At 40.6% G+C, this 13,264-nt stretch overlaps 1 long non-coding RNA gene across 1 annotated transcript; it reads left to right on the forward strand.

Annotated features, from left to right (window-relative positions):
* The first annotated feature begins 807 nt into the window (after nt 1-807).
* LOC112161010 lies at nt 808-2,487 on the forward strand. Its single transcript, XR_002921767.2, has 2 exons — nt 808-1,013; nt 2,140-2,487. It is a non-coding gene; the product is annotated as an uncharacterized LOC112161010 (long non-coding RNA).
* The last annotated feature ends 10,777 nt before the right edge of the window (nt 2,488-13,264 follow it).

A 13,264-nucleotide genomic window follows, 5' to 3' on the forward strand; every position in this document is an offset into this window, starting at 1 on the left:
ATCGCAGGAATCAAAGGAATTTGAGAATTAGCTGTCTTTTAATATTTGCGGTATAAATGTTTTAAGATAGTAAAACTCCTCACTTTTCTCAGAAAATCATGAACTTTTTCACACTTTACTCTCTTGTTTAAAGTCTCAAAGTTCAAACCTTTGTAGAAAAATAAGTCTAAGATTATAGAATGAAAACAAAGATCTGATCATGATTGAAGATTTATGTAAATTTGACAAACTGAATACATTCTGTGTAAGAGTCACAGCATTGAAGAGACTGACATGACCAACAACCAATCAGGACAAGAGAATTTGGTCTCAAAGAAAAAAAAAACGACACCCAAAAGTTACTAGCTGGAAGTCATTTTACGCACTAAACTGTTGGACAGTTACAGTTTATTCACATTTAAAAAATAGCTCTGAAAAGTTTTTTAAATATCATTTTTTAAAAGGGTTTCCTGAAGTTGTGAAATTTCCACTTCCAGCTAGAGATCGTCTCTGGCGCCATCTTGGATGTGACTAGAGGACCCTCAATCAGGATGCAGAACAGAAAAAAAAAGCAAAATTCCATTAAACAACCATGAAAGCTGAACCAGAATACAGCCAAGGAACACGGTATTTTAACCAAAAACATTTTGTTTTAATTTAAAGCAAACCGTCTTTACATTTAACATGTTTCTTCATTTGATCTTATTTTCCATCTTAAACATTGAATCTAAGGTTTGCATGATTGTTCGCTGTTATTAAGCATCTCTTTAGACGTGTTTTCTGTATTTTATGCCTAAAAATGCTCATTTTTATGTCGTTCCAGTCCGACGTTCTCCTGTAAGAACCTCACTTGGAGATGGCGGTTCGTTTTTCTTCAGGAAGCTGCGTTGTGTGCTGCAGGAAGTGTGCGTGTTTGTGTAGGTGTTTTTGTGTCATCTCTCAGTGGGCTTTTAGCCTCCACTTGTTTCCGTGGGAGACTCTCCTCCAGCGTTTCCAGCGGACCACACGCGACCCTTCCGACGCGAGGACAGCAGGTGTCTAGTTAGGGCTCAGTGTGTGTGTGTGCGCTTGTGTGCGTGTGTGTGTGCGTGTTCGTTCATCAGCTGTTCCCCCTCCCTCCCTCTCCTCCAACTCCGCCATCAGCCTCAAGTGTCATTTGTTTACCATAGCAACCGGATTAAATTAGGCCAAGTGATTACGGCTTATTAACAACCAAACATTGTCAGTATATTCTTATAATTTAGTGTGTAAACACTTTGCTCTCGTAGCACTCTCCATTAGAAACGGGGCTGTGTGTGTGTGTGGGGGGGGGTGCGAGGTTGGAAAAAAAAAATGTCAGGTATGCGAACAGATCCACTTGTCGCCAACAATAAAAAGAAGGAACCTCTTCTCACTTTTCCCTCCTTGATTCTAACTAATAAACCCACTAGAATTAACATTCACACTTCATGTAATGAGGTGGCGCTGGGGGGGAGTGGGTGGCGGGGGGTCGAGGCTCTCCATATTGACTGCTGTCGCCCCCAGCCCCGCTTTGCATTTAATACAGTACTCGGATCCAAAGTGATTGTCAAATTATTTCCTTGTTGTGGGGAGAGATATTTGTAATTAATATTAAAATTAAGCATTGTGTTATGAGAGCCGGCTCCAAAAGGCCGCTCCGGCTCCGGCTCCTCTCATCTCATTTTGGTTTTTATCTCTCTCTCGCCCCCCCATCTCTCTCTTAAACATCCTCCTTTCTCTTATCCTGCCCATATCGGCGCCGCTGCCCTCCCTCCTCCTTTTAAGACATCAATTATACACCCACAGATTATGTTTTCATGGGGTGTCCCACCGGTTTTGGCAGAGCGCTTTAGAAATGCAGGATAATTTTAAATAAGCACCTACTTGCAGAAAAAGAAAAGGTGGTGGAGCTGTGCGGGAGGGGTGGGGGGGAAGAAAGATGGAGAGAGAAAATAGAAAAAGAGAGGGGGGGCTGCTCTAGGCCAAGAGAATATGAGCAGGTGCAGCAGGGAAAATGAGTGCTATAAACAAGCCCAGGTCCTCGTAATTTATCATTAATCTGGGCGCCGGCGCTCGCAGTGCCTGGCTTATTCTGCATGCTGATAGCCATGTCATATTTCTTATCGCAGATTTGTTTATGCTCTTATCCTTGTTTCTCAGGCTTTACACTTACTGCCATGGCCTCAGCTATTACCACGCTGGCATTTGGAGACGATGAGCCTCAAGAAAGAATGATCCCTTGACTTTAACGGATAAAAAAACGCGGCGGCGGGGTTCCTCCTGCACCAGAAAGGTATGCAAAGCAGGCTTTGATAGACAACGGCGCCCGGCTCCCCGTGGAAGTCCCTCAAACTGCAGACAGATTGCAGCGGAAATCAGTTCAACTTTAAAAAGAGCGGCTCAGATGGGCACCAAATCTGTCCAAATGTTCTGTACGTCGACGAGCCGCGGCAGATTTATCATGAATTTCTCATATTGGACTCCTTCATTAAAAATGTTCCAACCGTGTTTACTTGAATAATCAGCCGACTAACTGTATCTAAAGCAACAACATGATCTACTTTGGAAAAGTGTCGCCGAGGCCTCGCCGTTTGACTGACTGTCTCCAATGTTTGTTTTTCATCAAAGTTGGGACGATTAGAATGCCCCCCCCCACCCCGCATTTGAATTGGTAATACTGCTTCTTTGTTTACTCTGTGCAATTTACTAATGAAAAATATGTGCAGAAGTTATTGATTCATGACCGTAATTGTTTAATTATTAATCAGTTTAGTCTTATATTAGCATTTTAAATATAGCAGACAGCTTGAGAAAACGCAGATGCAGGTTGGGGGGGGTCTTCTGCTGCTTGTGCGTGTCATCAAAGTGTGGGGGGGGGGGGCAACATCAAAGCTTGTGTTAAAAACTTTACATTTGGAAACTCGTGTTGGAGTTTTCTGGTCTGTGCAGCCCCTGAACATGAATGAATGTGTTGGCGCTCGACCTCCATGACCTTGTGACGCTCTGGACTGATGACGCAGTTCAGGCTAGAATTAAAATGTCGACGTTTGTTCAATAAAAAAACTAATTTGATTCTGTGTATGTTGACAAAAACCTGCAGGAACTTGAACACAACCTAAAAGCTATTTTGAATTGAGTGGCTCCGCCTCCTCAATACTGTAGCCACGGCAACTGAGCGAATTTAGAAAAATTGTCAAACCGCTTTATTCATGCTAATATAATATTCATGCTAGTGAAGGGCGACATGACGATACATATCTTGTGGGTGATAGAAAAGTGTTTATTATGCCATTTCTCTTCTATCGTTTCTACTTGTTTATTTTTATTGCTGAACTTTTGTGCAAAAATGTGTTTTCTGACTAACAAACTTGAAACTTTTGTGTACTTTAAGAAAACGTTTTTCATTTGTGACGATTCAGTTACTTGAAAAAATAAAGTCAGAGGAAATTAAGTAAATTAAGTAATGACATTGTTGTCGGTTCTTTCAGAGAATAACTAAAATATACTTTATTTTAGTATATTGTGATACATATCGTAATGGTGACATAAAATCATTTATATTCTGATACATATCGTTATTTTGATATAAAATAATTTATATTCTGATACATATTGTTATTTTGATATAAAATAATTTATATTCTGATACATATCGTTATTTTGACATAAAATAATTTATATTCTGATACATATCGTTATTAAAATGATTGTATGTTATGATGTACAATTTTTTCCCTATAGTTTATAGTGGGGGTTAAGATTCCAACCAAATGACAAGAACCTTGTCATAAATATTGTTTTACTTTATAAAGTAGTTGTTGTATCTATCTTAAAGTTCGCGGTAACTGCCCGCCTCCTCGGAGCGTCACAGTTCCCCGTGTACAGTCCCACAGAAAGTGAGCATGTTTTGACCTTCTTCTGAAATGTCGCGATAACGCTGGACTCAGTTAGTAAACTGATCAAACAGTCGGAGAGTGCAGCTTGTTTGTTTGTCATGGTGCATTCACACCGGACGCGCACGTTAAAGAGAGGCAGTGGACGCGGCAGACCCTGCTAGACGCCTTGAGGCCACGGCCGCTGAAGTTTTCCTGGATTTCATTCGTTGTTACATCATGGTAAATGGTAAATGGCGTATACTTGTATAGCGCTTTCTACCCTCCTTTGAGGGCCCAAAGCGCTTCACAGTCACATTCACCCATTCACACACACATTCACACACTGGTGGTGGCTCCGCTGCCGAACACTGGCGCCAACCTCCCACCAGAGGCAATTCGGGGTTCAGTGTCTTGCCCAAGGACACTTCGACACATGGGCGGGCAAGGCGGGAGTCGAACCTGCTCACTTCTGATCAGGAGTCGACCGCCCTACCACTGCACCACGACCGCCCATCATCATGGATGATGTTGAGCGAGTAGCTCGGGTTTATGTACTTTGGAGAGATTTACAGCGGCGCCGGAAAGCACACAACCATGTCTGGATTCACCAGAATATTCAGTCTTTTTTTAACCCTCTGATCGAGTCATTGAAAACATCACACGTCCAAAGCTAAGTCATGATTGGTTGACATGGCGGCGTCACGGCTGAGGCCAAAATCGCGTCTGTACATTGATTAAAACTTGACACTCCAGTCGCGCGAATCGTGTCCGGTGTAAATGCACCATTAGCTAGAAGCTTCTGCCACCGACGCTGTGCGACTTCTGTAAGTAATAACTTCTTTAAGTAATAACTTCTGTAAGTAATAACTTCTTTAAGTAATAACTTCTTTAAGTAATAACTTCTGTAAGTAATAACTTCTGTAAGTAATAACTTCTGTAAGTAATAACTTATTTAAGTAATAACATCTGTAAGTAATAACTTCTGTAAGATAGATAGATAGATAGATAGATAGATAGACTTTATTGTCTGTTCAATGAACAGAAATTCATCTTTCAACACGGCATAAGACAATAAAATTATAATAATAACTTCTTTAAGTAATAACTTCTTTAAGTAATTCATAGAAGCTGGTTTAATGACAGAATCAAAATCCTTCCAGTCATCATTAATGTTTTTTTCTTTTTCTTCAGGAAAATAAAAAATGTTTCAAATTGTTTTTCTAAATGTATCTGGTACATCAAAGTAAAAGCATCCAAACCCAACATCCAGGTGAGAAGAAGACGTGTTGTTACCTCAGAGAGCAGACTGTAGCTGACGACGCCCACTCATCCCCCGACTCACCCCCCGACTCACCCCCGACTCACCGGAGCATGCTCAGTCACGTCTACATCAACGCCTCTTCCTGTCACAGACTCCACTGGAGACCTGGTCAGACGTTTCTGCAGCCACTTTCACCAGCGGTGAGAGGAAACCTGACACTCGGATTTTTCTACGCTAAGACTTGAAACCTGATTCTGCAACAGACTGGTGACCTGATCAAGATGAACCCAATCTATGTCCAATGGTAGTTGGGATAGGCTCCAGTAACCCCAGGACCTCAAAAGGGATTCAGTAGGTTCTGAGGATGGATGGATGGATGGATGGATGGATGGATGGATGGATGGATGGACGGATGGATGGATGAACGTATGGACAGACAGACGGATAGATGGATAGATGGATGGATGAATGGACAGATGGATGGATGGATGGATGAATGGACAGAAGGAAGACTTGAAATCCAATATTTCAGATTAGTTCAAAGACTTGGTCTAAAGTTCTAAAGATTGATGTGGAAAACCATTGACTGTATATAGAACTGAACAGAGCAAGTGTGACATCACCCATAGAAAATGATCTACTTCCAGTTCCAACCAAGTCAATTGAGTCGCCATTTTTCCCCAGTATGTCTGTTGTCATGTTGGAACCAGACATCCTCAGTAAGCCAATCAGTAGTGAGCATTTTAGAAGGCCACACCCCTTCCACTGAAAGCAGGCTCAGGAGAATGTGCCAAACGTTTCTAACATTCGACATGAGAGTGCCGAATTTTATTGAGGCATCTGATTGGTCAGTTAATAACTTGAACTACAGCAAAAATCTAAAATTAGGACTAGCAAGAAAAAGTATCAGTGATTCTGACCAATAGAAGCTGTTCATTTCTTATTAGAAGTCTGTCGGGTTTTGGTTTCTTGGAACCAGCAGGTCCTTCCTGTTTGAAATGCCAGACAGGAGGGGTCACTCAGTCCAGTTCTCATATACAGTCAGTGGTAAAAACAAGCATCTTTGATTGAAAGATAAGGTTGTGGTTGTGGCTTAGTTTTGTACCTGTCCAGACCGTAACGTGACACGAGACTAGAGACTAGACCCTGACTCGTACACACAGAGAACCCGCAGACATCAGTTTTCCCACCATAAAAAACTGATGAGACCAGACGGCCCTGTCTAGAGATGAAGGTCTACAGAGACCACATCCTCCAGATCCCCGCAGACACTAACTCCAGCATTTCTTCTGCTGCAGCTCAGAGTTTTTCTCTGCTTCAAATGTCTTTCCTGCTCGTCTCCTTCGTCTGACATAAGCAGTTTCAGGGGACGTCATTAAATCTTTGGTTTGCATTCAGCTCACGCCCCCACACACTACTTTGCATTCATTATTAACCACGCCCACTTCGCTTCTAGTTGTTACACTGCGGACAAGCCGAAAGTTCAGCCGGGGTCATGTTGAGCACAACACTTTTATTTTTACCGGATGAGAACTACAGTCCTCTCTGAATGGAGACGCAGACGGAGGAACAAAGACTTGCGAGTAAAGAAAATGAAACAAGTTCTGTAACTTCAGATCAAACTGTTTCACCTCCAGCTTGGAAACACGTCAGTATTTAAAGTGGACGACGAACAGGATTCAAACAAAGCACCAAACTATCACCTCAAACCGACGAATGTGGTTCTCAAAAACAGCTGATACAGACTCGCCAGCTTTTCTGCAGACTCCTGGCCAATATTCAAACTATCAGATCTCTTAGCTGTTTACACAATTAATGCAACTCCAACTGATTCTTAAAGGTAGTAAAACGGCTTTACACAAAGCTGCTTTCCTCCACAGACCAGAACCCAATGAGAGCCACAAAGTCTCACTTTATTGTTTAAAAATGCTCAATATTTATGCTTTTATTTATCGTTTTGAAATATTAAAATAATTGAATTACAACAGTGTCTGTACGTTTCTATATACTATATATCGTTTGACAGCAGACCGCACTAGTTCCTTTCAAAATAAAACTCATTCTGGGTCAAATGTGGTGCTTCTGCTGCAGCAGCTTTACTTAAATCAAACATGCAAGAAGGTCAAGCATGATATTTTTTATCCTTATTTATCCATATTTTAATTTACAAAATTAAACAACCTTTAGTAAAATCTATTTATTTAAAAAAAAACGTAAAACATTTAGAATAATCTAAGCTTTTAACTGAAAACACACAATTCTAGATCATTTTCAATCATTTTAAACCACATTTGTTCAAAACTTGAACCACTTTGGTGTAATTTAACAAAAAATAATACTAATTTGACTAATTTTAAAGAACTTTTCCACAGAATTTCTGACCATCAACTAAACCATTTTTGCTTGGATGCTTAACATGTTAAAATTTAAGCAGAAATTACAAAACTTTACTAACTAATCTCTCATTAATTCAATCAAAGCATTTTCACTAAAGCTAAAGAGCCACAATAAAGAGATAAAAGAGCCACAGGTTGTGGACCCCAGAGCTACGTTAATTCAAAGAATGTCAAGACTGGAGCTAAAGTTCTGCTCTTTAGGGTTAAGCATCAGCATTAAGACATCCATCCATCTTCTTGACCGCTTCTTCCCTTTCGGGGTCGCGGGGTGCCGGAGCCTATCCCGGCTACTGATGGGCGAAGGCGGGGTTCACCCTGGACAGGTCTCCAGTCTGTCACAGGGCCTCAATCACACACACATCCACTCTCACATTCACACCTAGGGACAATTTAGAGTCACCAATCAACCTATGAAGCATGTTTTTGGACGGTGGGAGGAAGCCGGAGTCCCCGGTGAAAACCCACGCATGCACGGGGAGAACATGCAAACTCCACACAGAAAGGTCCCAGCCGGGATTTGAACCGGGGCCTTCTCGCTGTGAGGCGAGAGCGCTAACCACTGCGCCACCGTGCAGCCCTCAGTAGAAATCGGGATTGGTTATTTTATTATTTTGATCAACGCTGTGCCTTTCAAGAGTTTTATTTAAAATAAGTCTGTATCCATGAACCGAATACAACGTTTCACTGCCATAAAGTGCAGTGGAATACAGCAGCCGTTTGAGCAGGAGCCGCACACAAACAGCTGAGAAAGGTTAGCAAGATGTTGACAAATTCAGAAGCTCAGGCTTTTGTTTCTTCTTCATGAGAAGGCGTTCTCATAGTACCAGCATAGAGACGGCTGCAGGAATAAAGGGATTTAAATAATAATAATCAAATAAATAAATCCGTAATTTCTCTAAAACAATAAGGGTAACACTGATATAAGCTAGCCATGAAAATCATATTCAGGATATAACAACCATTGTTTTATGGAGATTTGAATCCCATCTGATCAAAGATGTTCTGAAGATCCTAAAGCTACAGTCACAAACTTTCTCTCACCACTAAATATTACCTTACTGTCCAACTGCAGCAAATATTTTCAGACATCCTTAGTTATAAGACCTAGACTAGAGAGTGAAGATCACAGCTTCCGACTTGAATCTTGACTTTCCACTAGAGTAACTTGGGACTTGTTCCTGTGCACTGATACCTCAGTCTAGTTTAATCCAACTCCAGTGGTGATGATCTTTGAATCACTGTAGCTCTTCAACTGTTTAGGCAAATAATGGTTCAAGGTTTTTTATTGAGGTTTTTAACACACATCTTCAGCTTTAAAAAAACTAAAAACTAGATATATAACATTACCTGTGATAATGCTAGTGTGAATGCTGTAAGCTGAATTTGGCCCCTGAAGATGCTAGTGCTGATAGCTGAAGATGCTAAAATTAAAAGCTAAAAACGCTGAAGCTGATAGCTGAAATTTCTGAAGCTGATAGCCAGCTAACATAGTAGTTAAATATGAAACTGGCCTAAAAAAATGAAAAAAAGCCTGAAATAGCCAAAACAGCTAGCATGAAAATATTATCCTAACTCCAAAACAGCCTAAAAAAAAAAAAAATAGCTAAAACATCTAGCATGTAGCTAAAATATAAGCTAAACTCCAAAATAGCCTAAAAACTGAAAAAGGCCTAAATTAGCCAAAAATAGCTAGCATGTAGCTAAAATATTACACTCCAAAAAGGCCTAAAAAACCTTAATAAAAACTAAAATAGCCCAAAATAGCTAGCATAATGCCATTATAACTTTCAACTTTACTACACTCTGACTCCATATAATATAAAGTCACGACTAATCGACTATTAAATTAGTCGATGAGTCGACTAATCGTGGCAGCCCAAGTTGAAAGGTTGAATCATAATTTGGTTTCATGATAATTCTCTTTAGCTGGAAAATGAGCTGCAGAAAACAGAAACCCTCAAAACGGCGTCATCAAAAGGCAATAGTGGCGTTCTGGCAGCAGTTTCTGGACTTTAAGTTGCTCCAGAATCTTAGGAAGTTTCTCTCAAGGGTTGCAATGTTTCAACAAATTTCTCATTAGATATGAGAGCAACAACAGTCCGATTGTTCCTCTGCCCTCGGACAGAACAATGATGTTTTCAGATTCCTGAGTGTGAATGCTGCATGTGGGCTCTTGTTCTCTCTCACTGAAGGCCACTGTCGTACCCCAAGGTCACTTCAAGAGAAATGCAGAGTTGGTGACGTAGCCGTACGGCACAAACTCATTTCCACAGAAACAGTCTTTCATTCGTCTGTGAGTTTAAAAACATGGCAGCGGTTCAAGCATTTCTGAAGGAATCCTGTGATCTTTGGTTTCATCTTCATGGTTTCCTGATTTTGCGTCTCTGGTTCTTCTTCTCTGAGGTTTTTTTTCTTTCTAAATTGCTGCCAAACAGGCAATCGATGTGAAATGAAAGCATTCAGAAATCAAGGCTCGGACCGCACAGACATTTGGAACTGACACCGGTGGATTTGCGTCCAAACCTGGTCCCATCTGACAAAGACCCAGGTGGGGGAGCAGGTGTCCTCATTCTGTGACCAATCACTGCGATTAATGGATCAATTAAGTTCCAGGTAGATGAGAAAGCAGCTGCACATCCATACTCCGAGTGGGAGCTCTGTCTGCGACGGCTCTCATGCGCGTTCCCGCCGTTTCAAAGGTCGCGGTGTGGTGAAAGGAGGAGTCTCGAAGCCGTCCTGTCCCACTTTCCACATGGACTCTGCCACACGAACCAGACGCCGCTCACCTGAGCGGCGCTCTGTGAATGACAGGATTTATTCCTGGGCACCGGGTTCATTTACATATTTTGACTTTCGCTCAGCATCAACACGCGCTCCTTACACATTTTCCTGGGCTGAATGCGAGCGTGCACGAGAGCGCACTTCACGGGGAGAGGGAGACGCTTGTCTTTTTCAAGGAACAACCCTCCCTGAACTAATGTTCCACACCTGTGCACAGTGCAGCAGTCTTTATCGAGCATCACAGGTGCACTGCATTAATTGTGGGAGAAACCATTTCATTGGGGTGGGGGTCCTCCTGCACCCCCCTCCTGCTCCTCTTCTTTGGCATGAATTCAGTCACTCAATATTCACAACTAAATTGCTTTTAGCATCGAGAGCTTGAAGGTTCTGCAGCATCTGCAGGGACGACTTCAGAGGAGCGTTTTTACAGGTGTCGACGTTTTATCTGCCTCTGCATCCAAACCTGCAGGATTTCATTTATAGGAGAGAATCTAAAAATGCAGCGATTAGTACGAATGAGGCAGAAAAACAATCAGAGGAATCACTGAAATATATTTAGTTTATTTCTTTATGTGAAATGGGGGCAGCGCTCCCTGAAGATGAAATCATCTACAGAGTTAAGAGGTTTTTCAAAAATTATCTTTTTAAAAATACCAACATTTTTTACCAATTTTATTAAGAAAGTAGAGTCATAACTGTTTTTATAGGTGGATACGGACAGTCTAGACCAGGGGTCCCCAACTGGCGGACCGCGGTCCGGGTCCGGACCCCGAGACCCTTTTATCCGGACCGCCAAGCATTTTTAATAAAAAGTACGATTTTTCATTCATCTTTACACGGCGATTTTTGAACAGGCGCGCGCGAGGACAGCTACGTTCAGACCGGGGTCCTTCAACCGGCAAAAGCTCAAAGCGGTGAGCTAACGTAGTTGGGACGTAAAGTTATCTGGAATGTGCGTGAACAATGGCTCTGTCTAAAATGAGAAAAGTGGACTGAAAATCGTGTTTTTGGAGATGATGGACCGAAGCTTTCGCTTTTATTTACCAGCAGTGAGTTCTACAGGCTGGTTTGTATTATAAGCAGGGAATCTGCTGGTTTTGTTAAGAACGCTGATATCAAGCGGCGCTACGAGACAAAACACAAAACTTCTGACACAAATTACCCGACAGAATGAGTGACGTGGTCACGGAAAATATACGAACTGAAAGTACAGTGCGAGCGTACAACACACAGACAGAAAGCACAACAACGGGCTCACGAGTGGATGTTGGGCAAGCACTAAAAAAATCACTCAGAAATGATTAAAGTGTGTATGGAGGCAAAGACAGAAACAATATTAGAAGGAAAAGAGGGACGGCAGCTTCAAGAAAAGGTCCGACAGATTCCCCTGTCGTCAACGAGAAGCTTTCCAGAGATGTGCAGGGCTATGGAGCTACACTGGTGCCAATATTATTTGAAACCCAAATAAGACAATTTAAAAAAAAAAAAATGTTTGGCTAAAAAATTGAATGTCAGAAAATTCTTTCCATTCTAAAATTAACCTATTTTCAGCTTAAAAAGTTCATTTTTTAAGGTTTCAAAACTAAAAATTTCAAATCAATTTTTTTGTTCGACTCTATTTATTTATTTATGTTCGTTTTCTAATATGAAAATTTCAGTTTCAAAACTTTTTGCCCTTTTGTGGTGGGTCGACACGAAGGACCAAACCAAATGGATGAGTGTGGTAACTTCAGTCCTGGTGCATTCACTGACTCTGCTAGAACAGAGTTTTGGACACGGTTTGTACGGGATAAAACTCTGATCTTTACATCCGTCTCGGGATAACTTCAGAATATGATAGAACAGACAATACAGACATTTTCTGATCGTAATTATCACGGCTCTAGGAGTCAGTGAAGACACTGGGACTAAAGTTATCACTCTCATCAAGTTTTGATTGGCCCTTTGTGTTAGCCCCGCCACAAGTTTTGAAACTGAAATTTTTATATTAAAAGAAAAAAAAAAGAGTTTAAACTGGAAAAAAAAAAAGAAACTGATTAAGTTTGGGAGTTGAAATTCTGAGTTTTTTTATTTTAGAACAGTTATTTTAGAACAGTAAAAAAATTCGGACATTTTAAATTCTTTTTGGCCAAACACCAATATTATCTCAATTTGTCTTATTTGGGTTTCAAATAATATTGGCCCCATTTTAGCTCCATACAGTTCCAGCTCAACACCACCATTCAAAGTACCATCTACGTCTCTTTAAGTCTGTTTTATAGTTTACCTTTATGTTTATAATGGTTTTCACACTTATGAAAGTTCTTACTTTAATGTTTAATATGTACCATTATTTGCAACGTACTTTTAAGGTTGCAAAACAGAAAATTTACATTTGAGGGATTATTCATGAATGCTTTTTGAGGTACATTCATGTTACCTGTTGCACTTTAAGTGACAGACAGCAGAATGTTAAAGTTTGTGAAAGAGCACACATGTTGCACTATAAGGAAGCAAGTTTATGTACAATATCTTTTTTTACTCTATAATTCATGGACATGTATGTATTATTGTACAAAAAGGAATGAGAGAAATACTTGTTGAGACAATAAGCTAAAAGAGTTATTTGCAAATGTAACTACACATTGTAATTAAATAAAAGGACAGAAAATTTAAATATTGACTGAATGTTTTTGCATGTTCGGACCCCGGTCTACCAAGCTGACAGAGTTACTGGACCTCTCGCCAAATTAGTTGGAGACCCCTTTTCTAGACCACACGTGTCAAAGTCGAGGCCCGGGGGCCGGATTCGGCCCTCCAGATCATTTTATTCTATTGTTATTAATGACCCGATGTTATCTTGGGCTCATTTCTAACTTGGATAATTTTGACAAAATATATTTTTATGGAGAGTAAAATGTTGAAAGTTATTTAAGGTTTAAGTTGATTTATTCTGGAATAATATTCCTGTCTTTTTATTATTCAGAATTATG

The sequence above is a fragment of the Oryzias melastigma genome, linkage group LG3, assembly GCF_002922805.2.
Source record: "Oryzias melastigma strain HK-1 linkage group LG3, ASM292280v2, whole genome shotgun sequence".
NCBI classification, from domain to species: Eukaryota; Metazoa; Chordata; class Actinopteri; order Beloniformes; family Adrianichthyidae; genus Oryzias; species Oryzias melastigma.